Consider the following 24498-nt stretch of genomic DNA (forward strand, 5'->3'; position numbering starts at 1 on the left):
GTTGCTCAGCCTCATCTGCCCATGGCACTGCTCGCACAGAGGCACAGAGACTGGGGCTGCTTGCTTGTCTTGCCACCTCAAACTTAAAACGTAGCTTTGGGTGTCTTTGCCGGGTGTCTCCGGCAGCCCTGCTCCCAAAATGCGAACGTCTGCAGATAGCTCGCAGGCAGAAAGAGCTAGCCTGGAAAGCTGTTGCTCAGCCTCATCTGCCCATGGCACTGCTCGCACAGAGGCACAGAGACTGGGGCTGCTTGCTTGTCTTGCCACCTCAAACGTCAAACGTATCTCTGGGTGTCCGTGCCGAGGGCCTGAGGCAGCCCTGCTCCCAAAATGCGAACGTCTGCAGATAGCTGGCAGACAGAAAGAGCTAGCCTGGAAAGCTGTTGCTCAGCCTCATCTGCCCATGGCACTGCTCGCACAGAGGCACAGAGACTGAGGCTGCTTGCTTGTCTTGCCACCTCAAACGTCAAAGGTATCTCTGGGTGTCCGTGCCGAGCGCCTGCGGCAGCCCTGCTCCCAAAATGCGAACGTCTGCAGATAGCTGGCAGGCAGAAATAGCTAGCCTGGAAAGCTGTTGCTCAGCCTCATCTGCCCATGGCACTGCTCGCACAGAGGCACAGAGACTGGGGCTGCTTGCTTGTCTTGCCACCTCAAACTTAAAACGTAGCTTTGGGTGTCTTTGCCGGGCGTCTGCGGCAGCCCTGCTCCCAAAATGCGAACGTCTGCAGATAGCTGGCAGGCAGAAAGAGCTAGCCTGGAAAGCTGTTGCTCAGCCTCATCTGCCCATGGCACTGCTCGCACAGAGGCACAGAGACTGGGGCTGCTTGCTTGTCTTGCCACCTCAAACGTCAAAGGTATCTCTGGGTGTCCGTGCCGGGCGCCTGAGGCAGCCCTGCTCCCAAAATGCGAACGTCTGCAGATAGCTGGCAGGCAGAAAGAGCCAGCCTGGAAAGCTGTTGCTCAGCCTCATCTGCCCATGGCACTGCTCGCACAGAGGCACAGAGACTGGGGCTGCTTGCTTGTCTTGCCACCTCAAACTTCCAACGTAGCTTTGGGTGTCTTTGCCGGGCGTCTGCGGCAGCCCTGCTCCCAAAATGCGAACGTCTGCAGATAGCTCGCAGGCAGAAAGAGCTAGCCTGGAAAGCTGTTGCTCAGCCTCATCTGCCCATGGCACTGCTCGCACAGAGGCACAGAGACTGGGGCTGCTTGCTTGTCTTGCCACCTCAAACGTCAAAGGTATCTCTGGGTGTCCGTGCCGGGCGCCTGAGGCAGCCCTGCTCCCAAAATGCGAACGTCTGCAGATAGCTGGCAGGCAGAAAGAGCTAGCCTGGAAAGCTGTTGCTCAGCCTCATCTGCCCATGGCACTGCTCGCACAGAGGCACAGAGACTGGGGCTGCTTGCTTGTCTTGCCACCTCAAACGTCAAACGTAGCTTTGGGTGTCTTTGTCGGGCGCCTGAGGCAGCCCTGCTCCCAAAATGCGAACGTCTGCAGATAGCTGGCAGGCAGAAAGAGCTAGCCTGGAAAGCTGTTGCTCAGCCTCATCTGCCCATGGCACTGCTTGCACAGAGGCACAGAGACTGGGGCTGCTTGCTTGTCTTGCCACCTCAAACTTAAAACGTAGCTTTGGGTGTCTTTGCCGGGTGTCTCCGGCAGCCCTGCTCCCAAAATGCGAACGTCTGCAGATAGCTGGCAGGCAGAAAGAGCTAGCCTGGAAAGCTGTTGCTCAGCCTCATCTGCCCATGGCACTGCTCGCACAGAGGCACAGAGACTGGGGCTGCTTGCTTGTCTTGCCACCTCAAACGTCAAACGTATCTCTGGGTGTCCGTGCCTGGCGCCTCCGGCAGCCCTGCTCCCAAAATGCGAACGTCTGCAGATAGCTCGCAGGCAGAAAGAGCTAGCCTGGAAAGCTGTTGCTCAGCCTCATCTGCCCATGGCACCGCTCGCACAGAGGCACAGAGACTGGGGCTGCTTGCTTGTCTTGCCACCTCAAATGTCAAAGGTATCTCTGGGTGTCCGTGCCGGGCGCCTGAGGCAGCCCTGCTCCCAAAATGCGAACGTCTGCAGATAGCTGGCAGGCAGAAAGAGATAGCCTGGAAAGCTGTTGCTCAGCCTCATCTGCCCATGGCACTGCTTGCACAGAGGCACAGAGACTGGGGCTGCTTGCTTGTCTTGCCACCTCAAACGTCAAACGTATCTCTGGGTGTCCGTGCCTGGCGCCTCCGGTAGCCCTGCTCCCAAAATGCGAACGTCTGCAGATAGCTGGCAGGCAGAAAGAGCTAGCCTGGAAAGCTGTTGCTCAGCCTCATCTGCCCATGGCACCGCTCGCACAGAGGCACAGAGACTGGGGCTGCTTGCTTGTCTTGCCACCTCAAACGTCAAACGTAGCTTTGGGTGTCTTTGCCGGGCGCCTGAGGCAGCCCTGCTCCCAAAATGCGAACGTCTGCAGATAGCTGGCAGGCAGAAAGAGCTAGCCTGGAAAGCTGTTGCTCAGCCTCATCTGCCCATGGCACTGCTTGCACAGAGGCACAGAGACTGGGGCTGCTTGCTTGTCTTGCCACCTCAAACTTAAAACGTAGCTTTGGGTGTCTTTGCCGGGTGTCTCCGGCAGCCCTGCTCCCAAAATGCGAACGTCTGCAGATAGCTCGCAGGCAGAAAGAGCTAGCCTGGAAAGCTCTTGCTCAGCCTCATCTGCCCATGGCACTGCTCGCACAGAGGCACAGAGACTGGGGCTGCTTGCTTGTCTTGCCACCTCAAACGTCAAACGTATCTCTGGGTGTCCGTGCCTGGCGCCTCCGGCAGCCCTGCTCCCAAAATGCGAACGTCTGCAGATAGCTGGCAGGCAGAAAGAGCTAGCCTGGAAAGCTGTTGCTCAGCCTCATCTGCCCATGGCACCGCTCGCACAGAGTCACAGAGACTGGGGCTGCTTGCTTGTCTTGCCACCTCAAACGTCAAAGGTATCTCTGGGTGTCTTTGCCGGGCGCCTGAGGCAGCCCTGCTCCCAAAATGCGAACGTCTGCAGATAGCTGGCAGGCAGAAAGAGCTAGCCTGGAAAGCTGTTGCTCAGCCTCATCTGCCCATGGCACTGCTCGCACAGAGGCACAGAGACTGGGGCTGCTTGCTTGTCTTGCCACCTCAAACTTAAAACGTAAATTTGGGTGTATTTGCCGGGCGTCTGCGGCAGCCCTGCTCCCAAAATGCGAACGTCTGCAGATAGCTCGCAGGCAGAAAGAGCTAGCCTGGAAAGCTGTTGCTCAGCCTCATCTGCCCATGGCACTGCTCGCACAGAGGCACAGAGACTGGGGCTGCTTGCTTGTCTTGCCACCTCAAACGTCAAAGGTATCTCTGGGTGTCCGTGCCGGGCGCCTGAAGCAGCCCTGCTCCCAAAATGCGAACGTCTGCAGATAGCTCGCAGGCAGAAAGAGCTAGCCTGGAAAGCTGTTGCTCAGCCTCATCTGCCCATGGCACTGCTCGCACAGAGGCACAGAGACTGGGGCTGCTTGCTTGTCTTGCCACCTCAAACGTCAAACATAGCTTTGGGTGTCTTTGTCGGGCGCCTGAGGCAGCCCTGCTCCCAAAATGCGAACGTCTGCAGATAGCTGGCAGGCAGAAAGAGCTAGCCTGGAAAGCTGTTGCTCAGCCTCATCTGCCCATGGCACTGCTTGCACAGAGGCACAGAGACTGGGGCTGCTTGCTTGTCTTGCCACCTCAAACTTAAAACGTAGCTTTGGGTGTCTTTGCCGGGTGTCTCCGGCAGCCCTGCTCCCAAAATGCGAACGTCTGCAGATAGCTCGCAGGCAGAAAGAGCTAGCCTGGAAAGCTGTTGCTCAGCCTCATCTGCCCATGGCACTGCTCGCACAGAGGCACAGAGACTGGGGCTGCTTGCTTGTCTTGCCACCTCAAACGTCAAAGGTATCTCTGGGTGTCCGTGCCGGGCGCCTGAGGCAGCCCTGCTCCCAAAATGCGAACGTCTGCAGATAGCTGGCAGGCAGAAAGAGCTAGCCTGGAAAGCTGTTGCTCAGCCTCATCTGCCCATGGCACTGCTCGCACAGAGGCACAGAGACTGGGGCTGCTTGCTTGTCTTGCCACCTCAAACGTCAAACGTAGCTTTGGGTGTCTTTGTCGGGCGCCTGAGGCAGCCCTGCTCCCAAAATGCGAACGTCTGCAGATAGCTGGCAGGCAGAAAGAGCTAGCCTGGAAAGCTGTTGCTCAGCCTCATCTGCCCATGGCACTGCTTGCACAGAGGCACAGAGACTGGGGCTGCTTGCTTGTCTTGCCACCTCAAACTTAAAACGTAGCTTTGGTTGTCTTTGCCGGGTGTCTCCGGCAGCCCTGCTCCCAAAATGCGAACGTCTGCAGATAGCTGGCAGGCAGAAAGAGCTAGCCTGGAAAGCTGTTGCTCAGCCTCATCTGCCCATGGCACTGCTCGCACAGAGGCACAGAGACTGGGGCTGCTTGCTTGTCTTGCCACCTCAAACGTCAAACGTATCTCTGGGTGTCCGTGCCTGGCGCCTCCGGCAGCCCTGCTCCCAAAATGCGAACGTCTGCAGATAGCTCGCAGGCAGAAAGAGCTAGCCTGGAAAGCTGTTGCTCAGCCTCATCTGCCCATGGCACCGCTCGCACAGAGGCACAGAGACTGGGGCTGCTTGCTTGTCTTGCCACCTCAAATGTCAAAGGTATCTCTGGGTGTCCGTGCCGGGCGCCTGAGGCAGCCCTGCTCCCAAAATGCGAACGTCTGCAGATAGCTGGCAGGCAGAAAGAGATAGCCTGGAAAGCTGTTGCTCAGCCTCATCTGCCCATGGCACTGCTTGCACAGAGGCACAGAGACTGGGGCTGCTTGCTTGTCTTGCCACCTCAAACGTCAAACGTATCTCTGGGTGTCCGTGCCTGGCGCCTCCGGCAGCCCTGCTCCCAAAATGCGAACGTCTGCAGATAGCTCGCAGGCAGAAAGAGCTAGCCTGGAAAGCTGTTGCTCAGCCTCATCTGCCCATGGCACCGCTCGCACAGAGGCACAGAGACTGGGGCTGCTTGCTTGTCTTGCCACCTCAAACGTCAAACGTAGCTTTGGGTGTCTTTGTCGGGCGCCTGAGGCAGCCCTGCTCCCAAAATGCGAACGTCTGCAGATAGCTGGCAGGCAGAAAGAGCTAGCCTGGAAAGCTGTTGCTCAGCCTCATCTGCCCATGGCACTGCTTGCACAGAGGCACAGAGACTGGGGCTGCTTGCTTGTCTTGCCACCTCAAACTTAAAACGTAGCTTTGGGTGTCTTTGCCGGGTGTCTCCGGCAGCCCTGCTCCCAAAATGCGAACGTCTGCAGATAGCTGGCAGGCAGAAAGAGCTAGCCTGGAAAGCTGTTGCTCAGCCTCATCTGCCCATGGCACTGCTCGCACAGAGGCACAGAGACTGGGGCTGCTTGCTTGTCTTGCCACCTCAAACGTCAAACGTATCTCTGGGTGTCCGTGCCTGGCGCCTCCGGCAGCCCTGCTCCCAAAATGCGAACGTCTGCAGATAGCTCTCAGGCAGAAAGAGCTAGCCTGGAAAGCTGTTGCTCAGCCTCATCTGCCCATGGCACCGCTCGCACAGAGGCACAGAGACTGGGGCTGCTTGCTTGTCTTGCCACCTCAAATGTCAAAGGTATCTCTGGGTGTCCGTGCCGGGCGCCTGAGGCAGCCCTGCTCCCAAAATGCGAACGTCTGCAGATAGCTGGCAGGCAGAAAGAGCTAGCCTGGAAAGCTGTTGCTCAGCCTCATCTGCCCATGGCACCGCTCGCACAGAGTCACAGAGACTGGGGCTGCTTGCTTGTCTTGCCACCTCAAACGTCAAAGGTATCTCTGGGTGTCCGTGCCGGGCGCCTGCGGCAGCCCTGCTCCCAAAATGCGAACGTCTGCAGATAGCTGGCAGGCAGAAAGAGCTAGCCTGGAAAGCTGTTGCTCAGCCTCATCTGCCCATGGCACTGCTCGCACAGAGGCACAGAGACTGGGGCTGCTTGCTTGTCTTGCCACCTCAAACGTCAAACGTATCTCTGGGTGTCCGTGCCGGGCGCCTGAGGCAGCCCTGCTCCCAAAATGCGAACGTCTGCAGATAGCTGGCAGGCAGAAAGAGCTAGCCTGGAAAGCTGTTGCTCAGCCTCATCTGCCCATGGCACTGCTCGCACAGAGGCACAGAGACTGGGGCTGCTTGCTTGTCTTGCCACCTCAAATGTCAAAGGTATCTCTGGGTGTCCGTGCCGGGCGCCTGAGGCAGCCCTGCTCCCAAAATGCGAACGTCTGCAGATAGCTGGCAGGCAGAAAGAGCTAGCCTGGAAAGCTGTTGCTCAGCCTCATCTGCCCATGGCACCGCTCGCACAGAGTCACAGAGACTGGGGCTGCTTGCTTGTCTTGCCACCTCAAACGTCAAAGGTATCTCTGGGTGTCCGTGCCGGGCGCCTGAGGCAGCCCTGCTCCCAAAATGCGAACGTCTGCAGATAGCTGGCAGGCAGAAAGAGCTAGCCTGGAAAGCTGTTGCTCAGCCTCATCTGCCCATGGCACTGCTCGCACAGAGGCACAGAGACTGGGGCTGCTTGCTTGTCTTGCCACCTCAAACGTCAAAGGTATCTCTGGGTGTCCGTGCCGGGCGCCTCCGGCAGCCCTGCTCCCAAAATGCGAACGTCTGCAGATAGCTGGCAGGCAGAAAGAGCTAGCCTGGAAAGCTGTTGCTCAGCCTCATCTGCCCATGGCACTGCTCGCACAGAGGCACAGAGACTGGGGCTGCTTGCTTGTCTTGCCACCTCAAATGTCAAACGTAGCTTTGGGTGTCTTTGTCGGGCGCCTGAGGCAGCCCTGCTCCCAAAATGCGAACGTCTGCAGATAGCTGGCAGGCAGAAAGAGCTAGCCTGGAAAGCTGTTGCTCAGCCTCATCTGCCCATGGCACTGCTTGCACAGAGGCACAGAGACTGGGGCTGCTTGCTTGTCTTGCCACCTCAAACTTAGAACGTAGCTCTGGGTGTCTTTGCCGGGTGTCTCCGGCAGCCCTGCTCCCAAAATGCGAACGTCTGCAGATAGCTGGCAGGCAGAAAGAGCTAGCCTGGAAAGCTGTTGCTCAGCCTCATCTGCCCATGGCACTGCTCGCACAGAGGCACAGAGACTGGGGCTGCTTGCTTGTCTTGCCACCTCAAACGTCAAACGTATCTCTGGGTGTCCGTGCCTGGCGCCTCCGGCAGCCCTGCTCCCAAAATGCGAACGTCTGCAGATAGCTGGCAGGCAGAAAGAGCTAGCCTGGAAAGCTGTTGCTCAGCCTCATCTGCCCATGGCACCGCTCGCACAGAGGCACAGAGACTGGGGCTGCTTGCTTGTCTTGCCACCTCAAATGTCAAAGGTATCTCTGGGTGTCCGTGCCGGGCGCCTGAGGCAGCCCTGCTCCCAAAATGCGAACGTCTGCAGATAGCTGGCAGGCAGAAAGAGCTAGCCTGGAAAGCTGTTGCTCAGCCTCATCTGCCCATGGCACTGCTTGCACAGAGGCACAGAGACTGGGGCTGCTTGCTTGTCTTGCCACCTCAAACGTCAAACGTATCTCTGGGTGTCCGTGCCTGGCGCCTCCGGCAGCCCTGCTCCCAAAATGCGAACGTCTGCAGATAGCTGGCAGGCAGAAAGAGCTAGCCTGGAAAGCTGTTGCTCAGCCTCATCTGCCCATGGCACCGCTCGCACAGAGGCACAGAGACTGGGGCTGCTTGCTTGTCTTGCCACCTCAAACGTCAAACGTATCTCTGGGTGTCCGTGCCGGGCGCCTGAGGCAGCCCTGCTCCCAAAATGCGAACGTCTGCAGATAGCTGGCAGGCAGAAAAAGCTAGCCTGGAAAGCTGTTGCTCAGCCTCATCTGCCCATGGCACCGCTCGCACAGAGTCACAGAGACTGGGGCTGCTTGCTTGTCTTGCCACCTCAAACGTCAAAGGTATCTCTGGGTGTCCGTGCCGGGCGCCTGAGGCAGCCCTGCTCCCAAAATGTGAACGTCTGCAGATAGCTGGCAGGCAGAAAGAGCTAGCCTGGAAAGCTGTTGCTCAGCCTCATCTGCCCATGGCACTGCTCGCACAGAGGCACAGAGACTGGGGCTGCTTGCTTGTCTTGCCACCTCAAACTTAAAACGTAGCTTTGGGTGTCTTTGCCGGGCGTCTGCGGCAGCCCTGCTCCCAAAATGCGAACGTCTGCAGATAGCTGGCAGGCAGAAAGAGCTAGCCTGGAAAGCTGTTGCTCAGCCTCATCTGCCCATGGCACTGCTCGCACAGAGGCACAGAGACTGGGGCTGCTTGCTTGTCTTGCCACCTCAAACTTCCAACGTAGCTTTGGGTGTCTTTGCCGGGCGTCTGCGGCAGCCCTGCTCCCAAAATGCGAACGTCTGCAGATAGCTGGCAGGCAGAAAGAGCTAGCCTGGAAAGCTGTTGCTCAGCCTCATCTGCCCATGGCACTGCTCGCACAGAGGCACAGAGACTGGGGCTGCTTGCTTGTCTTGCCACCTCAAACTTAAAACGTAGCTTTGGGTGTCTTTGCCGGGTGTCTCCGGCAGCCCTGCTCCCAAAATGCGAACGTCTGCAGATAGCTCGCAGGCAGAAAGAGCTAGCCTGGAAAGCTGTTGCTCAGCCTCATCTGCCCATGGCACTGCTCGCACAGAGGCACAGAGACTGGGGCTGCTTGCTTGTCTTGCCACCTCAAACGTCAAACGTATCTCTGGGTGTCCGTGCCGAGGGCCTGAGGCAGCCCTGCTCCCAAAATGCGAACGTCTGCAGATAGCTGGCAGACAGAAAGAGCTAGCCTGGAAAGCTGTTGCTCAGCCTCATCTGCCCATGGCACTGCTCGCACAGAGGCACAGAGACTGAGGCTGCTTGCTTGTCTTGCCACCTCAAACGTCAAAGGTATCTCTGGGTGTCCGTGCCGAGCGCCTGCGGCAGCCCTGCTCCCAAAATGCGAACGTCTGCAGATAGCTGGCAGGCAGAAATAGCTAGCCTGGAAAGCTGTTGCTCAGCCTCATCTGCCCATGGCACTGCTCGCACAGAGGCACAGAGACTGGGGCTGCTTGCTTGTCTTGCCACCTCAAACTTAAAACGTAGCTTTGGGTGTCTTTGCCGGGCGTCTGCGGCAGCCCTGCTCCCAAAATGCGAACGTCTGCAGATAGCTGGCAGGCAGAAAGAGCTAGCCTGGAAAGCTGTTGCTCAGCCTCATCTGCCCATGGCACTGCTCGCACAGAGGCACAGAGACTGGGGCTGCTTGCTTGTCTTGCCACCTCAAACGTCAAAGGTATCTCTGGGTGTCCGTGCCGGGCGCCTGAGGCAGCCCTGCTCCCAAAATGCGAACGTCTGCAGATAGCTGGCAGGCAGAAAGAGCCAGCCTGGAAAGCTGTTGCTCAGCCTCATCTGCCCATGGCACTGCTCGCACAGAGGCACAGAGACTGGGGCTGCTTGCTTGTCTTGCCACCTCAAACGTCAAAGGTATCTCTGGGTGTCCGTGCCGGGCGCCTGAGGCAGCCCTGCTCCCAAAATGCGAACGTCTGCAGATAGCTGGCAGGCAGAAAGAGCTAGCCTGGAAAGCTGTTGCTCAGCCTCATCTGCCCATGGCACTGCTTGCACAGAGGCACAGAGACTGGGGCTGCTTGCTTGTCTTGCCACCTCAAACGTCAAACGTATCTCTGGGTGTCCGTGCCGAGCGCCTGAGGCAGCCCTGCTCCCAAAATGCGAACGTCTGCAGATAGCTGGCAGACAGAAAGAGCTAGCCTGGAAAGCTGTTGCTCAGCCTCATCTGCCCATGGCACTGCTCGCACAGAGGCACAGAGACTGGGGCTGCTTGCTTGTCTTGCCACCTCAAACGTCAAAGGTATCTCTGGGTGTCCGTGCCGAGCGTCTGCGGCAGCCCTGCTCCCAAAATGCGAACGTCTGCAGATAGCTGGCAGGCAGAAAGAGCTAGCCTGGAAAGCTGTTGCTCAGCCTCATCTGCCCATGGCACTGCTCGCACAGAGGCACAGAGACTGGGGCTGCTTGCTTGTCTTGCCACCTCAAACTTAAAACGTAGCTTTGGGTGTCTTTGCCGGGCGTCTGCGGCAGCCCTGCTCCCAAAATGCGAACGTCTGCAGATAGCTCGCAGGCAGAAAGAGCTAGCCTGGAAAGCTGTTGCTCAGCCTCATCTGCCCATGGCACTGCTCGCACAGAGGCACAGAGACTGGGGCTGCTTGCTTGTCTTGCCACCTCAAACGTCAAAGGTATCTCTGGGTGTCCGTGCCGGGCGCCTGAGGCAGCCCTGCTCCCAAAATGCGAACGTCTGCAGATAGCTGGCAGGCAGAAAGAGCCAGCCTGGAAAGCTGTTGCTCAGCCTCATCTGCCCATGGCACTGCTCGCACAGAGGCACAGAGACTGGGGCTGCTTGCTTGTCTTGCCACCTCAAACGTCAAAGGTATCTCTGGGTGTCCGTGCCGGGCGCCTGAGGCAGCCCTGCTCCCAAAATGCGAACGTCTGCAGATAGATGGCAGGCAGAAAGAGCTAGCCTGGAAAGCTGTTGCTCAGCCTCATCTGCCCATGGCACCGCTCGCACAGAGGCACAGAGACTGGGGCTGCTTGCTTGTCTTGCTACCTCAAACTTAAAACGTAGCTTTGGGTGTCTTTGCCGGGCATCTGCGGCAGCCCTGCTCCCAAAATGCGAACGTCTGCAGATAGCTGGCAGGCAGAAAGAGCTAGCCTGGAAAGCTGTTGCTCAGCCTTATCTGCCCATGGCACTGCTCGCACAGAGGCACAGAGACTGGGGCTGCTTGCTTGTCTTGCCACCTCAAACGTCAAAGGTATCTCTGGGTGTCCGTGCCGGGCGCCTGAGGCAGCCCTGCTCCCAAAATGCGAACGTCTGCAGATAGCTCGCAGGCAGAAAGAGCTAGCCTGGAAAGCTGTTGCTCAGCCTCATCTGCCCATGGCACTGCTCGCACAGAGCCACAGAGACTGGGGCTGCTTGCTTGTCTTGCCACCTCAAACGTCAAACGTAGCTTTGGGTGTCTTTGTCGGGCGCCTGAGGCAGCCCTGCTCTCAAAATGCGAACGTCTGCAGATAGCTGGCAGGCAGAAAGAGCTAGCCTGGAAAGCTGTTGCTCAGCCTCATCTGCCCATGGCACTGCTTGCACAGAGGCACAGAGACTGGGGCTGCTTGCTTGTCTTGCCACCTCAAACGTCAAACGTAGCTTTGGGTGTCTTTGCCGGGTGTCTCCGGCAGCCCTGCTCCCAAAATGCGAACGTCTGCAGATAGCTGGCAGGCAGAAAGAGCTAGCCTGGAAAGCTGTTGCTCAGCCTCATCTGCCCATGGCACTGCTCGCAAAGAGGCACAGAGACTGGGGCTGCTTGCTTGTCTTGCCACCTCAAACGTCAAACGTATCTCTGGGTGTCCGTGCCTGGCGCCTCCGGCAGCCCTGCTCCCAAAATGCGAACGTCTGCAGATAGCTCGCAGGCAGAAAGAGCTAGCCTGGAAAGCTGTTGCTCAGCCTCATCTGCCCATGGCACCGCTCGCACAGAGGCACAGAGACTGGGGCTGCTTGCTTGTCTTGCCACCTCAAATGTCAAAGGTATCTCTGGGTGTCCGTGCCGGGCGGCTGAGGCAGCCCTGCTCCCAAAATGCGAACGTCTGCAGATAGCTGGCAGGCAGAAAGAGCTAGCCTGGAAAGCTGTTGCTCAGCCTCATCTGCCCATGGCACTGCTTGCACAGAGGCACAGAGACTGGGGCTGCTTGCTTGTCTTGCCACCTCAAACGTCAAAGGTATCTCTGGGTGTCCGTGCCTGGCGCCTCCGGCAGCCCTGCTCCCAAAATGCGAACGCCTGCAGATAGCTCGCAGGCAGAAAGAGCTAGCCTGGAAAGCTGTTGCTCAGCCTCATCTGCCCATGGCACTGCTCGCACAGAGGCACAGAGACTGGGGCTGCTTGCTTGTCTTGCCACCTCAAACGTCAAAGGTATCTCTGGGTGTCCGTGCCGGGCGCCTGAGGCAGCCCTGCTCCCAAAATGCGAACGCCTGCAGATAGCTGGCAGGCAGAAAGAGCTAGCCTGGAAAGCTGTTGCTCAGCCTCATCTGCCCATGGCACTGCTCGCACAGAGGCACAGAGACTGGGGCTGCTTGCTTGTCTTGCCACCTCAAACTTAAAACGTAGCTTTGTGTGTCTTTGCCGGGCGTCTGCGGCAGCCCTGCTCCCAAAATGCGAACGTCTGCAGATAGCTGGCAGGCAGAAAGAGCTAGCCTGGAAAGCTGTTGCTCAGCCTCATCTGCCCATGGCACTGCTCGCACAGAGGCACAGAGACTGGGGCTGCTTGCTTGTCTTGCCACCTCAAACGTCAAAGGTATCTCTGGGTGTCCGTGCCGGGCGCCTGAGGCAGCCCTGCTGCCAAAATGCGAACGTCTGCAGATAGCTGGCAGGCAGAAAGAGCTAGCCTGGAAAGCTGTTGCTCAGCCTCATCTGCCCATGGCACTGCTCGCACAGAGGCACAGAGACTGGGGCTGCTTGCTTGTCTTGCCACCTCAAACGTCAAACGTAGCTTTGGGTGTCTTTGTCGGGCGCCTGAGGCAGCCCTGCTCCCAAAATGCGAACGTCTGCAGATAGCTGGCAGGCAGAAAGAGCTAGCCTGGAAAGCTGTTGCTCAGCCTCATCTGCCCATGGCACTGCTTGCACAGAGGCACAGAGACTGGGGCTGCTTGCTTGTCTTGCCACCTCAAACTTAGAACGTAGCTCTGGGTGTCTTTGCCGGGTGTCTCCGGCAGCCCTGCTCCCAAAATGCGAACGTCTGCAGATAGCTGGCAGGCAGAAAGAGCTAGCCTGGAAAGCTGTTGCTCAGCCTCCTCTGCTCATGGCACTGCTCGCACAGAGGCACAGAGACTGGGGCTGCTTGCTTGTCTTGCCACCTCAAACGTTAAAGGTATCTCTGGGTGTCCGTGCCTGGCGCCTGCGGCAGCCCTGCTCCCAAAATGCGAACGTCTGCAGATAGCTGGCAGGCAGAAAGAGCTAGCCTGGAAAGCTGTTGCTCAGCCTCATCTGCCCATGGCACTGCTCGCACAGAGGCACAGAGACTGGGGCTGCTTGCTTGTCTTGCCACCTCAAATGTCAAAGGTATCTCTGGGTGTCCGTGCCGGGCGCCTGAGGCAGCCCTGCTCCCAAAATGCGAACGTCTGCAGATAGCTGGCAGGCAGAAAGAGCTAGCCTGGAAAGCTGTTGCTCAGCCTCATCTGCCCATGGCACTGCTTGCACAGAGGCACAGAGACTGGGGCTGCTTGCTTGTCTTGCCACCTCAAACGTCAAACGTATCTCTGGGTGTCCGTGCCTGGCGCCTCCGGCAGCCCTGCTCCCAAAATGCGAACGTCTGCAGATAGCTCGCAGGCAGAAAGAGCTAGCCTGGAAAGCTGTTGCTCAGCCTCATCTGCCCATGGCACCGCTCGCACAGAGGCACAGAGACTGGGGCTGCTTGCTTGTCTTGCCACCTCAAACGTCAAACGTAGCTTTGGGTGTCTTTGTCGGGCGCCTGCAGCAGCCCTGCTCCCAAAATGCGAACGTCTGCAGATAGAGGGCAGGCAGAAAGAGCTAGCCTGGAAAGCTGTTGCTCAGCCTCATCTGCCCATGGCACTGCTTGCACAGAGGCACAGAGACTGGGGCTGCTTGCTTGTCTTGCCACCTCAAACTTAAAACGTAGCTTTGGGTGTCTTTGCCGGGTGTCTCCGGCAGCCCTGCTCCCAAAATGCGAACGTCTGCAGATAGCTCGCAGGCAGAAAGAGCTAGCCTGGAAAGCTGTTGCTCAGCCTCATCTGCCCATGGCACTGCTCGCACAGAGGCACAGAGACTGGGGCTGCTTGCTTGTCTTGCCACCTCAAACGTCAAACGTATCTCTGGGTGTCCGTGCCTGGCGCCTCCGGCAGCCCTGCTCCCAAAATGCAAACGTCTGCAGATAGCTGGCAGGCAGAAAGAGCTAGCCTGGAAAGCTGTTGCTCAGCCTCATCTGCCCATGGCACCGCTCGCACAGAGGCACAGAGACTGGGGCTGCTTGCTTGTCTTGCCACCTCAAATGTCAAAGGTATCTCTGGGTGTCCGTGCCGGGCGCCTGAGGCAGCCCTGCTCCCAAAATGCGAACGTCTGCAGATAGCTGGCAGGCAGAAAGAGCTAGCCTGGAAAGCTGTTGCTCAGCCTCATCTGCCCATGGCACCGCTCGCACAGAGTCACAGAGACTGGGGCTGCTTGCTTGTCTTGCCACCTCAAACGTCAAAGGTATCTCTGGGTGTCCGTGCCGGGCGCCTGAGGCAGCCCTGCTCCCAAAATGCGAACGTCTGCAGATAGCTGGCAGGCAGAAAGAGCTAGCCTGGAAAGCTGTTGCTCAGCCTCATCTGCCCATGGCACTGCTCGCACAGAGGCACAGAGACTGGGGCTGCTTGCTTGTCTTGCCACCTCAAACTTAAAACGTAGCTTTGGGTGTCTTTGCCGGGCGTCTGCGGCAGCCCTGCTCCCAAAATGCGAACGTCTGCAGATAGCTGGCAGGCAGAAAGAGCTAGCCTGGAAAGCTGTTGCTCAGCCTCATCTGCCCATGGCACTGCTCGCACAGAGGCACAGAGACTGGGGCTGCTTGCTTGTCTTGCCACCTCAAACTTAGAACGTAGCTTTGGGTGTCTTTGCCGGGTGTCTCCGGCAGCCCTGCTCCCAAAATGCGAACGTCTGCAGATAGCTGGCAGGCAGAAAGAGCTAGCCTGGAAAGCTGTTGCTCAGCCTCATCTGCCCATGGCACTGCTCGCACAGAGGCACAGAGACTGGGGCTGCTTGCTTGTCTTGCCACCTCAAACGTCAAACGTATCTCTGGGTGTCCGTGCCGGGCGCCTGCGGCAGCCCTGCTCCCAAAATGCGAACGTCTGCAGATAGCTCGCAGGCAGAAAGAGCTAGCCTGGAAAGCTGTTGCTCAGCCTCATCTGCCCATGGCACCGCTCGCACAGAGGCACAGAGACTGGGGCTGCTTGCTTGTCTTGCCACCTCAAATGTCAAAGGTATCTCTGGGTGTCCGTGCCGGGCGCCTGAGGCAGCCCTGCTCCCAAAATGCGAACGTCTGCAGATAGCTGGCAGGCAGAAAGAGCTAGCCTGGAAAGCTGTTGCTCAGCCTCATCTGCCCATGGCACCGCTCGCACAGAGTCACAGAGACTGGGGCTGCTTGCTTGTCTTGCCACCTCAAACGTCAAAGGTATCTCTGGGTGTCCGTGCCGGGCGCCTGAGGCAGCCCTGCTCCCAAAATGCGAACGTCTGCAGATAGCTGGCAGGCAGAAAGAGCTAGCCTGGAAAGCTGTTGCTCAGCCTCATCTGCCCATGGCACTGCTCGCACAGAGGCACAGAGACTGGGGCTGCTTGCTTGTCTTGCCACCTCAAACTTAAAACGTAGCTTTGGGTGTCTTTGCCGGGCGTCTGCGGCAGCCCTGCTCCCAAAATGCGAACGTCTGCAGATAGCTGGCAGGCAGAAAGAGCTAGCCTGGAAAGCTGTTGCTCAGCCTCATCTGCCCATGGCACTGCTCGCACAGAGGCACAGAGACTGGGGCTGCTTGCTTGTCTTGCCACCTCAAACGTCAAAGGTATCTCTGGGTGTCCGTGCCGGGCGCCTGAGGCAGCCCTGCTCCCAAAATGCGAACGTCTGCAGATAGCTCGCAGGCAGAAAGAGCTAGCCTGGAAAGCTGTTGCTCAGCCTCATCTGCCCATGGCACTGCTCGCACAGAGGCACAGAGACTGGGGCTGCTTGCTTGTCTTGCCACCTCAAACGTCAAACGTAGCTTTGGGTGTCTTTGTCGGGCGCCTGAGGCAGCCCTGCTCCCAAAATGCGAACGTCTGCAGATAGCTGGCAGGCAGAAAGAGCTAGCCTGGAAAGCTGTTGCTCAGCCTCATCTGCCCATGGCACTGCTTGCACAGAGGCACAGAGACTGGGGCTGCTTGCTTGTCTTGCCACCTCAAACTTAAAACGTAGCTTTGGTTGTCTTTGCCGGGTGTCTCCGGCAGCCCTGCTCCCAAAATGCGAACGTCTGCAGATAGCTCGCAGGCAGAAAGAGCTAGCCTGGAAAGCTGTTGCTCAGCCTCATCTGCCCATGGCACTGCTCGCACAGAGGCACAGAGACTGGGGCTGCTTGCTTGACTTGCCACCTCAAACGTCAAACGTATCTCTGGGTGTCCGTGCCTGGCGCCTCCGGCAGCCCTGCTCCCAAAATGCGAACGTCTGCAGATAGCTCGCAGGCAGAAAGAGCTAGCCTGGAAAGCTGTTGCTCAGCCTCATCTGCCCATGGCACCGCTCGCACAGAGGCACAGAGACTGGGGCTGCTTGCTTGTCTTGCCACCTCAAATGTCAAAGGTATCTCTGGGTGTCCCTGCCGGGCGCCTGAGGCAGCCCTGCTCCCAAAATGCGAACGTCTGCAAATAGCTGGCAGGCAGAAAGAGCTAGCCTGGAAAGCTGTTGCTCAGCCTCATCTGCCCATGGCACTGCTCGCACAGAGGCACAGAGACTGGGGCTGCTTGCTTGTCTTGCAACCTCAAACGTCAAACGAAGCTTTGGGTGTCTTTGCCGGGCGCCTGCGGCAGCCCTGCTCCCAAAATGCGAACGTCTGCAGATAGCTGGCAGGCAGAAAGAGCTAGCCTGGAAAGCTGTTGCTCAGCCTCATCTGCCCATGGCACTGCTCGCACAGAGGCACAGAGACTGGGGCTGCTTGCTTGTCTTGCCACCGCAAACGTCAAAGGTATCTCTGGGTGTCCGTGCCGAGCGCCTGCGGCAGCCGTGCTCCCAAAATGCGAACGTCTGCAGATAGCTGGCAGGCAGAAAGAGCTAGCCTGGAAAGCTGTTGCTCAGCCTCATCTGCCCATGGCACTGCTCGCACAGAGGCACAGAGACTGGGGCTGCTTGCTTGTCTTGCCACCTCAAACGTCAAAGGTATCTCTGGGTGTCTTTGCCGGGCGCCTGAGGCAGCCCTGCTCCCAAAATGCGAACGTCTGCAGATAGCTCGCAGGCAGAAAGAGCTAGCCTGGAAAGCTGTTGCTCAGCCTCATCTGCCCATGGCACTGCTTGCACAGAGGCACAGAGACTGGGGCTGCTTGCTTGTCTTGCCACCTCAAAGTTGCAATGTAGCTTTGGGTGTCTTTGTCGGGTGTCTCCGGCAGTCCTTCTCCCAAGATGCGAACGTCTGCAGATAGCTCGCAGGCAGAAAGAGCTAGCCTGGAAAGCTGTTGCTCAGCCTCATCTGCCCATGGCACTGCTTTCACAGAGCCACAGAGACTGGGGCTGCTTGCTTGTCTTGCCACCTCAAATTTCAAACGTAGCTTTGGGTGTCTTTGTCGAGCGCCTGAGGCAGCCCTGCTCCCAAAATGCGAACGTCTGCAGATAGATTGCAGGCAGAAAGAGCTAGCCTGGAAAGCTGTTGCTCAGCCTCATCTGCCCATGGCACTGCTTGCACAGAGGCACAGAGACTGGGGCTGCTTGCTTGTCTTGCCACCTCAAACGTCAAAGGTATCTCTGGGTGTCCGTGCCGAGCGCCTGAGGCAGCCCTGCTCCCAAAATGCGAACGTCTGCAGATAGATTGCAGACAGAAAGAGCTAGCCTGGAAAGCTGTTGCTCAGCCTCATCTGCCCATGGCACTGCTCGCACAGAGGCACAGAGACTGGGGCTGCTTGCTTGTCTTGCCACCTCAAACGTCAAAGGTATCTCTGGGTGTCCGTGCCGAGCGCCTGCGGCAGCCCTGCTCCCAAAATGCGAACGTCTGCAGATAGCTGGCAGGCAGAAAGAGCTAGCCTGGAAAGCTGTTGCTCAGCCTCATCTGCCCATGGCACTGCTCGCACAGAGCCACAGAGACTGGGGCTGCTTGCTTGTCTTGCCACCTCAAACGTCAAAGGTATCTCTGGGTGTCCGTGCCGGGCGCCTGAGGCAGCCCTGCTCCCAAAATGCGAACGTCTGCAGATAGCTCGCAGGCAGAAAGAGCTAGCCTGGAAAGCTGTTGCTCAGCCTCATCTGCCCATGGCACTGCTCGCACAGAGGCACAGAGACTGGGGCTGCTTGCTTGTCTTGCCACCTCAAACTTAAAACGTAGCTTTGGGTGTCTTTGCCGGGCGTCTGCGGCAGCCCTGCTCCCAAAATGCGAACGTCTGCAGATAGCTGGCAGGCAGAAAGAGCTAGCCTGGAAAGCTGTTGCTCAGCCTCATCTGCCCATGGCACTGCTCGCACAGAGGCACAGAGACTGGGGCTGCTTGCTTGTCTTGCCACCTCAAACGTCAAAGGTATCTCTGGGTGTCCGTGCCGAGCGCCTGCGGCAGCCCTGCTCCCAAAATGCGAACGTCTGCAGATAGCTGGCAGGCAGAAAGAGCTAGCCTGGAAAGCTGTTGCTCAGCCTCATCTGCCCATGGCACTGCTCGCACAGAGGCACAGAGACTGGGGCTGCTTGCTTGTCTTGTCACCTCAAACGTCAAAGGTATCTCTGGGTGTCCGTGCCGGGCGCCTGAGGCAGCCCTGCTCCCAAAATGCGAACGTCTGCAGATAGCTGGCAGGCAGAAAGAGCTAGCCTGGAAAGCTGTTGCTCAGCCTCATCTGCCCATGGCACTGCTCGCACAGAGCCACAGAGACTGGGGCTGCTTGCTTGTCTTGCCACCTCAAACGTCAAACGTAGCTTTGGGTGTCTTTGCCGGGCGTCTCCGGCAGCCCTGCTCCCAAAATGCAAACGTCTGCAGATAGCTGGTAGACAGAAAGAGCTAGCCTGGAAAGCTGTTGCTCAGCCTCATCTGCCCATGGCACTGCTCGCACAGAGGCACAGAGACTGGGGCTGCTTGCTTGTCTTGCCACCTCAAACTTCCAACGTAGCTTTGGGTGTCTTTGCCGGGCGCCTGCGGCAGCCCTGCTCCCAAAATGCGAACGTCTGCAGATAGCTCGCAGGCAGAAAGAGCTAGCCTGGAAAGCTGTTGCTCAACCTCATCTGCCCATGGCACTGCTTGCACAGAGGCACAGAGACTGGGGCTGCTTGCTTGTCTTGCCACCTCAAAGTTGCAATGTAGCTTTGGATGTCTTTGTCGGGTGTCTCCGGCAGTCCTGCTCCCAAAATGCGAACGTCTGCAGATAGCTCGCAGGCAGAAAGAGCTAGCCTGGAAAGCTGTTGCTCAGCCTCATCTGCCCATGGCACTGCTCGCACAGAGGCACAGAGACTGGGGCTGCTTGCTTGTCTTGCCACCTCAAATTTCAAACGTAGCTTTGGGTGTCTTTGTCGAGCGCCTCAGGCAGCCCTGCTCCCAAAATGCGAACGTCTGCAGATAGATTGCTGGCAGAAAGAGCTAGCCTGGAAAGCTGTTGCTCAGCCTCATCTGCCCATGGCACTGCTCGCACAGAGGCACAGAGACTGGGGCTGCTTGCTTGTCTTGCCACCTCAAACGTCAAACGTATCTCTGGGTGTCCGTGCCGAGCGCCTGAGGCAGCCCTGCTCCCAAAATGCGAACGTCTGCAGATAGCTGGCAGGCAGAAAGAGCTAGCCTGGAAAGCTGTTGCTCAGCCTCATCTGCCCATGGCACTGCTCGCACAGAGGCACAGAGACTGGGGCTGCTTGCTTGTCTTGCCACCTCAAACGTCAAAGGTATCTCTGGGTGTCCGTGCCGAGCGCCTGCGGCAGCCCTGCTCCCAAAATGCGAACGTCTGCAGATAGCTGGCAGGCAGAAAGAGCTAGCCTGGAAAGCTGTTGCTCAGCCTCATCTGCCCATGGCACTGCTCGCACAGAGGCACAGAGACTGGGGCTGCTTGCTTGTCTTGCCACCTCAAACGTCAAAGGTATCTCTGGGTGTCCGTGCCGGGCGCCTGAGGCAGCCCTGCTCCCAAAATGCGAACGTCTGCAGATAGCTCGCAGGCAGAAAGAGCTAGCCTGGAAAGCTGTTGCTCAGCCTCATCTGCCCATGGCACTGCTCGCACAGAGGCACAGAGACTGGGGCTGCTTGCTTGTCTTGCCACCTCAAATTTCAAACGTAGCTTTGGGTGTCTTTGCGGGCGTCTCCGGAAGCCCTGCTCCCAAAATGCGAACGTCTGCAGATAGATTGCTGGCAGAAAGAGCTAGCCTGGAAAGCTGTTGCTCAGCCTCATCTGCCCATGGCACTGCTCGCACAGAGGCACAGAGACTGGGGCTGCTTGCTTGTCTTGCCACCTCAAACGTCAAACGTATCTCTGGGTGTCCGTGCCGAGCGCCTGAGGCAGCCCTGCTCCCAAAATGCGAACGTCTGCAGATAGCTGGCAGGCAGAAAGAGCTAGCCTGGAAAGCTGTTGCTCAGCCTCATCTGCCCATGGCACTGCTCGCACAGAGGCACAGAGACTGGGGCTGCTTGCTTGTCTTGCCACCTCAAACGTCAAAGGTATCTCTGGGTGTCCGTGCCGAGCGCCTGCGGCAGCCCTGCTCCCAAAATGTGAACGTCTGCAGATAGCTGGCAGGCAGAAAGAGCTAGCCTGGAAAGCTGTTGCTCAGCCTCATCTGCCCATGGCACTGCTCGCACAGAGCCACAGAGACTGGGGCTGCTTGCTTGTCTTGCCACCTCAAACGTCAAAGGTATCTCTGGGTGTCCGTGCCGGGCGCCTGAGGCAGCCCTGCTCCCAAAATGCGAACGTCTGCAGATAGCTCGCAGGCAGAAAGAGCTAGCCTGGAAAGCTGTTGCTCAGCCTCATCTGCCCATGGCACTGCTCGCACAGAGGCACAGAGACTGGGGCTGCTTGCTTGTCTTGCCACCTCAAAGTTAAAACGTAGCTTTGGGTGTCTTTGCGGGCGTCTCCGGAAGCCCTGCTCCCAAAATGCGAACGTCTGCAGATAGCTGGCAGGCAGAAAGAGCTAGCCTGGAAAGCTGTTGCTCAGCCTCATCTGCCCATGGCACTGCTCGCACAGAGGCACAGAGACTGGGGCTGCTTGCTTGTCTTGCCACCTCAAACGTCAAAGGTATCTCTGGGTGTCCGTGCCGGGCGCCTGAGGCAGCCCTGCTCCCAAAATGCGAATGTCTGCAGATAGCTCGCAGGCAGAAAGAGCTAGCCTGGAAAGCTGTTGCTCAGCCTCATCTGCCCATGGCACTGCTCGCACAGAGGCACAGAGACTGGGGCTGCTTGCTTGTCTTGCCACCTCAAACTTAAAACGTAGCTTTGGGTGTCTTTGCCAGGCGTCTGCGGCAGCCCTGCTCCCAAAATGCGAACGTCTGCAGATAGCTCGCAGGCAGAAAGAGCTAGCCTGGAAAGCTGTTGCTCAGCCTCATCTGCCCATGGCACTGCTCGCACAGAGGCACAGAGACTAGGGCTGCTTGCTTGTCTTGCCACCTCAAACGTCAAAGGTATCTCTGGGTGTCCGTGCCGGGCGCCTGAGGCAGCCCTGCTCCCAAAATGCGAACGTCTGCAGATAGCTCGCAGGCAGAAAGAGCTAGCCTGGAAAGCTGTTGCTCAGCCTCATCTGCCCATGGCACTGCTCGCACAGAGGCACAGAGACTGGGGCTGCTTGCTTGTCTTGCCACCTCAAACGTCAAAGGTAGCTTTGGGTGTCTTTGCCGGGCGTCTCCGGCAGCCCTGCTCCCAAAATGCGAACGTCTGCAGATAGCTGGCAGGCAGAAAGAGCTAGCCTGGAAAGCTGTTGCTCAGCCTCATCTGCCCATGGCACTGCTCGCACAGAGGCACAGAGACTGGGGCTGCTTGCTTGTCTTGCCACCTCAAACGTCAAAGGTATCTCTGGGTGTCTTTGCCGGGCGCCTGAGGCAGCCCTGCTCCCAAAATGCGAACTTCTGCAGATAGCTCGCAGGCAGAAAGAGCTAGCCTGGAAAGCTGTTGCTCAGCCTCATCTGCCCATGACACTGCTCGCACAGAGGCACAGAGACTGGGGCTGCTTGCTTGTCTTGCCACCTCAAACTTCCAACGTAGCTTTGGGTGTCTTTGCCGGGCGCCTGCGGCAGCCCTGCTCCCAAAATGCAAACGTCTGCAGATAGCTGGCAGGCAGAAAGAGCTAGCCTGGAAAGCTGTTGCTCAGCCTCATCTGCCCATGGCACTGCTCGCACAGAGGCACAGAGACTGGGGCTGCTTGCTTGTCTTGCCACCTCAAACGTCAAAGGTATCTCTGGGTGTCCGTGCCGGGCGCCTGAGGCAGCCCTGCTCCCAAAATGCGAACGTCTGCAGATAGCTCGCAGGCAGAAAGAGCTAGCCTGGAAAGCTGTTGCTCAGCCTCATCTGCCCATGGCACTGCTCGCACAGAGGCACAGAGACTGGGGCTGCTTGCTTGTCTTGCCACCTCAAACGTCAAACGTAGCTTTGGGTGTCTTTGCCGGGCGTCTCCGGCAGCCCTGCTCCCAAAATGCGAACGTCTGCAGATAGCTGGCAGGCAGAAAGAGCTAGCCTGGAAAGCTGTTGCTCAGCCTCATCTGCCCATGGCACTGCTCGCACAGAGGCACAGAGACTGGGGCTGCTTGCTTGTCTTGCCACCTCAAACGTCAAAGGTATCTCTGGGAGTCCGTGCCGGGCGCCTGAGGCAGCCCTGCTCCCAAAATGCGAACGTCTGCAGATAGCTCGCAGGCAGAAAGAGCTAGCCTGGAAAGCTGTTGCTCAGCCTCATCTGCCCATGGCACTGCTCGCACAGAGGCACAGAGACTGGGGCTGCTTGCTTGTCTTGCCACCTCAAATGTCAAAGGTATCTCTGGGTGTCCGTGCCGGGCGCCTGCGGCAGCCCTGCTCCCAAAATGCGAACGTCTGCAGATAGATTGCAGGCAGAAAGAGCTAGCCTGGAAAGCTGTTGCTCAGCCTCATCTGCCCATGGCACTGCTCGCACAGAGGCACAGAGACTGGGGCTGCTTGCTTGTCTTGCCACCTCAAAGTTGCAATGAAGCTTTCGGTGTCTTTGTCGGGTGTCTCCGGCAGTCCTGCTCCCAAGATGCGAACGTCTGCAGATAGCTCGCAGGCAGAAAGAGCTAGCCTGGAAAGCTGTTGCTCAGCCTCATCTGCCCATGGCACTGCTTGCCCAGAGGCACAGAGACTGGGGCTGCTTGCTTGTCTTGCCACCTCAAATTTCAAACGTAGCTTTGGGTGTCTTTGCCGGGCGCCTGCGGCAGCCCTGCTCCCAAAATGCGAACGTCTGCAGATAGCTGGCAGGCAGAAAGAGCTAGCCTGGAAAGCTGTTGCTCAGCCTCATCTGCCCATGGCACTGCTCGCACAGAGGCACAGAGACTGGGGCTGCTTGCTTGTCTTGCCACCTCAAACTTCAAACGTACCTCTGGGTGTCCGTGCCGGGCGCCTGCGGCAGCCCTGCTCCCAAAATGCGAACGTCTGCAGATAGCTCGCAGGCAGAAAGAGCTAGCCTGGAAAGCTGTTGCTCAGCCTCATCTGCCCATGGCACTGCTCGCACAGAGGCACAGAGACTGGGGCTGCTTGCTTGTCTTGCCACCTCAAATTTCAAACGTAGCTTTGTGTGTCTTTGCCGGGTGTCTCCGGCAGCCCTGCTCCCAAAATGCGAACGTCTGCAGATAGCTCGCAGGCAGAAAGAGCTAGCCTGGAAAGCTGTTGCTCAGCCTCATCTGCCCATGGCACTGCTCGCACAGAGGCACAGAGACTGGGGCTGCTTGCTTGTCTTGCCACCTCAAACGTCAAACGTATCTCTGGGTGTCCGTGCCTGGCGCCTCCGGCAGCCCTGCTTCCAAAATGCGAACGTCTGCAGATAGCTCGCAGGCAGAAAGAGCTAGCCTGGAAAGCTGTTGCTCAGCCTCATCTGCCCATGGCACCGCTCGCACAGAGGCACAGAGACTGGGGCTGCTTGCTTGTCTTGCCACCTCAAATGTCAAAGGTGTCTCTGGGTGTCCCTGCCGGGCGCCTGAGGCAGCCCTGCTCCCAAAATGCGAACGTCTGCAGATAGATTGCAGGCAGAAAGAGCTAGCCTGGAAAGCTGTTGCTCAGCCTCATCTGCCCATGGCACTGCTCGCACAGAGGCACAGAGACTGGGGCTGCTTGCTTGTCTTGCCACCTCAAACGTCAAACGAAGCTTTGGGTGTCTTTGCCGGGCGCCTGCGGCAGCCCTGCTCCCAAAATGCGAACGTCTTCAGATAGCTCGCAGGCAGAAAGAGCTAGCCTGGAAAGCTGTTGCTCAGCCTCATCTGCCCATGGCACTGCTCGCACAGAGGCACAGAGACTGGGGCTGCTTGCTTGTCTCGCCACCTCAAACGTCAAAGGTATCTCTGGGTGTCCGTGCCGAGCGCCTGCGGCAGCCCTGCTCCCAAAATGCGAACGTCTGCAGATAGCTGGCAGACAGAAAGAGCTAGCCTGGAAAGCTGTTGCTCAGCCTCATCTGCCCATGGCACCGCTCGCACAGAGGCACAGAGACTGGGGCTGCTTGCTTGTCTTGCCACCTCAAACGTCAAAGGTATCTCTGGGTGTCCGTGCCGGGAGCCTGAGGCAGCCCTGCTCGCAAAATGCGAACGTCTGCAGATAGCTGGCAGGCAGAAAGAGCTAGCCTGGAAAGCTGTTGCTCAGCCTCATCTGCCCATGGCACTGCTCGCACAGAGGCACAGAGACT

The sequence above is a fragment of the Opisthocomus hoazin genome, unplaced genomic scaffold, assembly GCF_030867145.1.
Source record: "Opisthocomus hoazin isolate bOpiHoa1 unplaced genomic scaffold, bOpiHoa1.hap1 HAP1_SCAFFOLD_42, whole genome shotgun sequence".
NCBI classification, from domain to species: Eukaryota; Metazoa; Chordata; class Aves; order Opisthocomiformes; family Opisthocomidae; genus Opisthocomus; species Opisthocomus hoazin.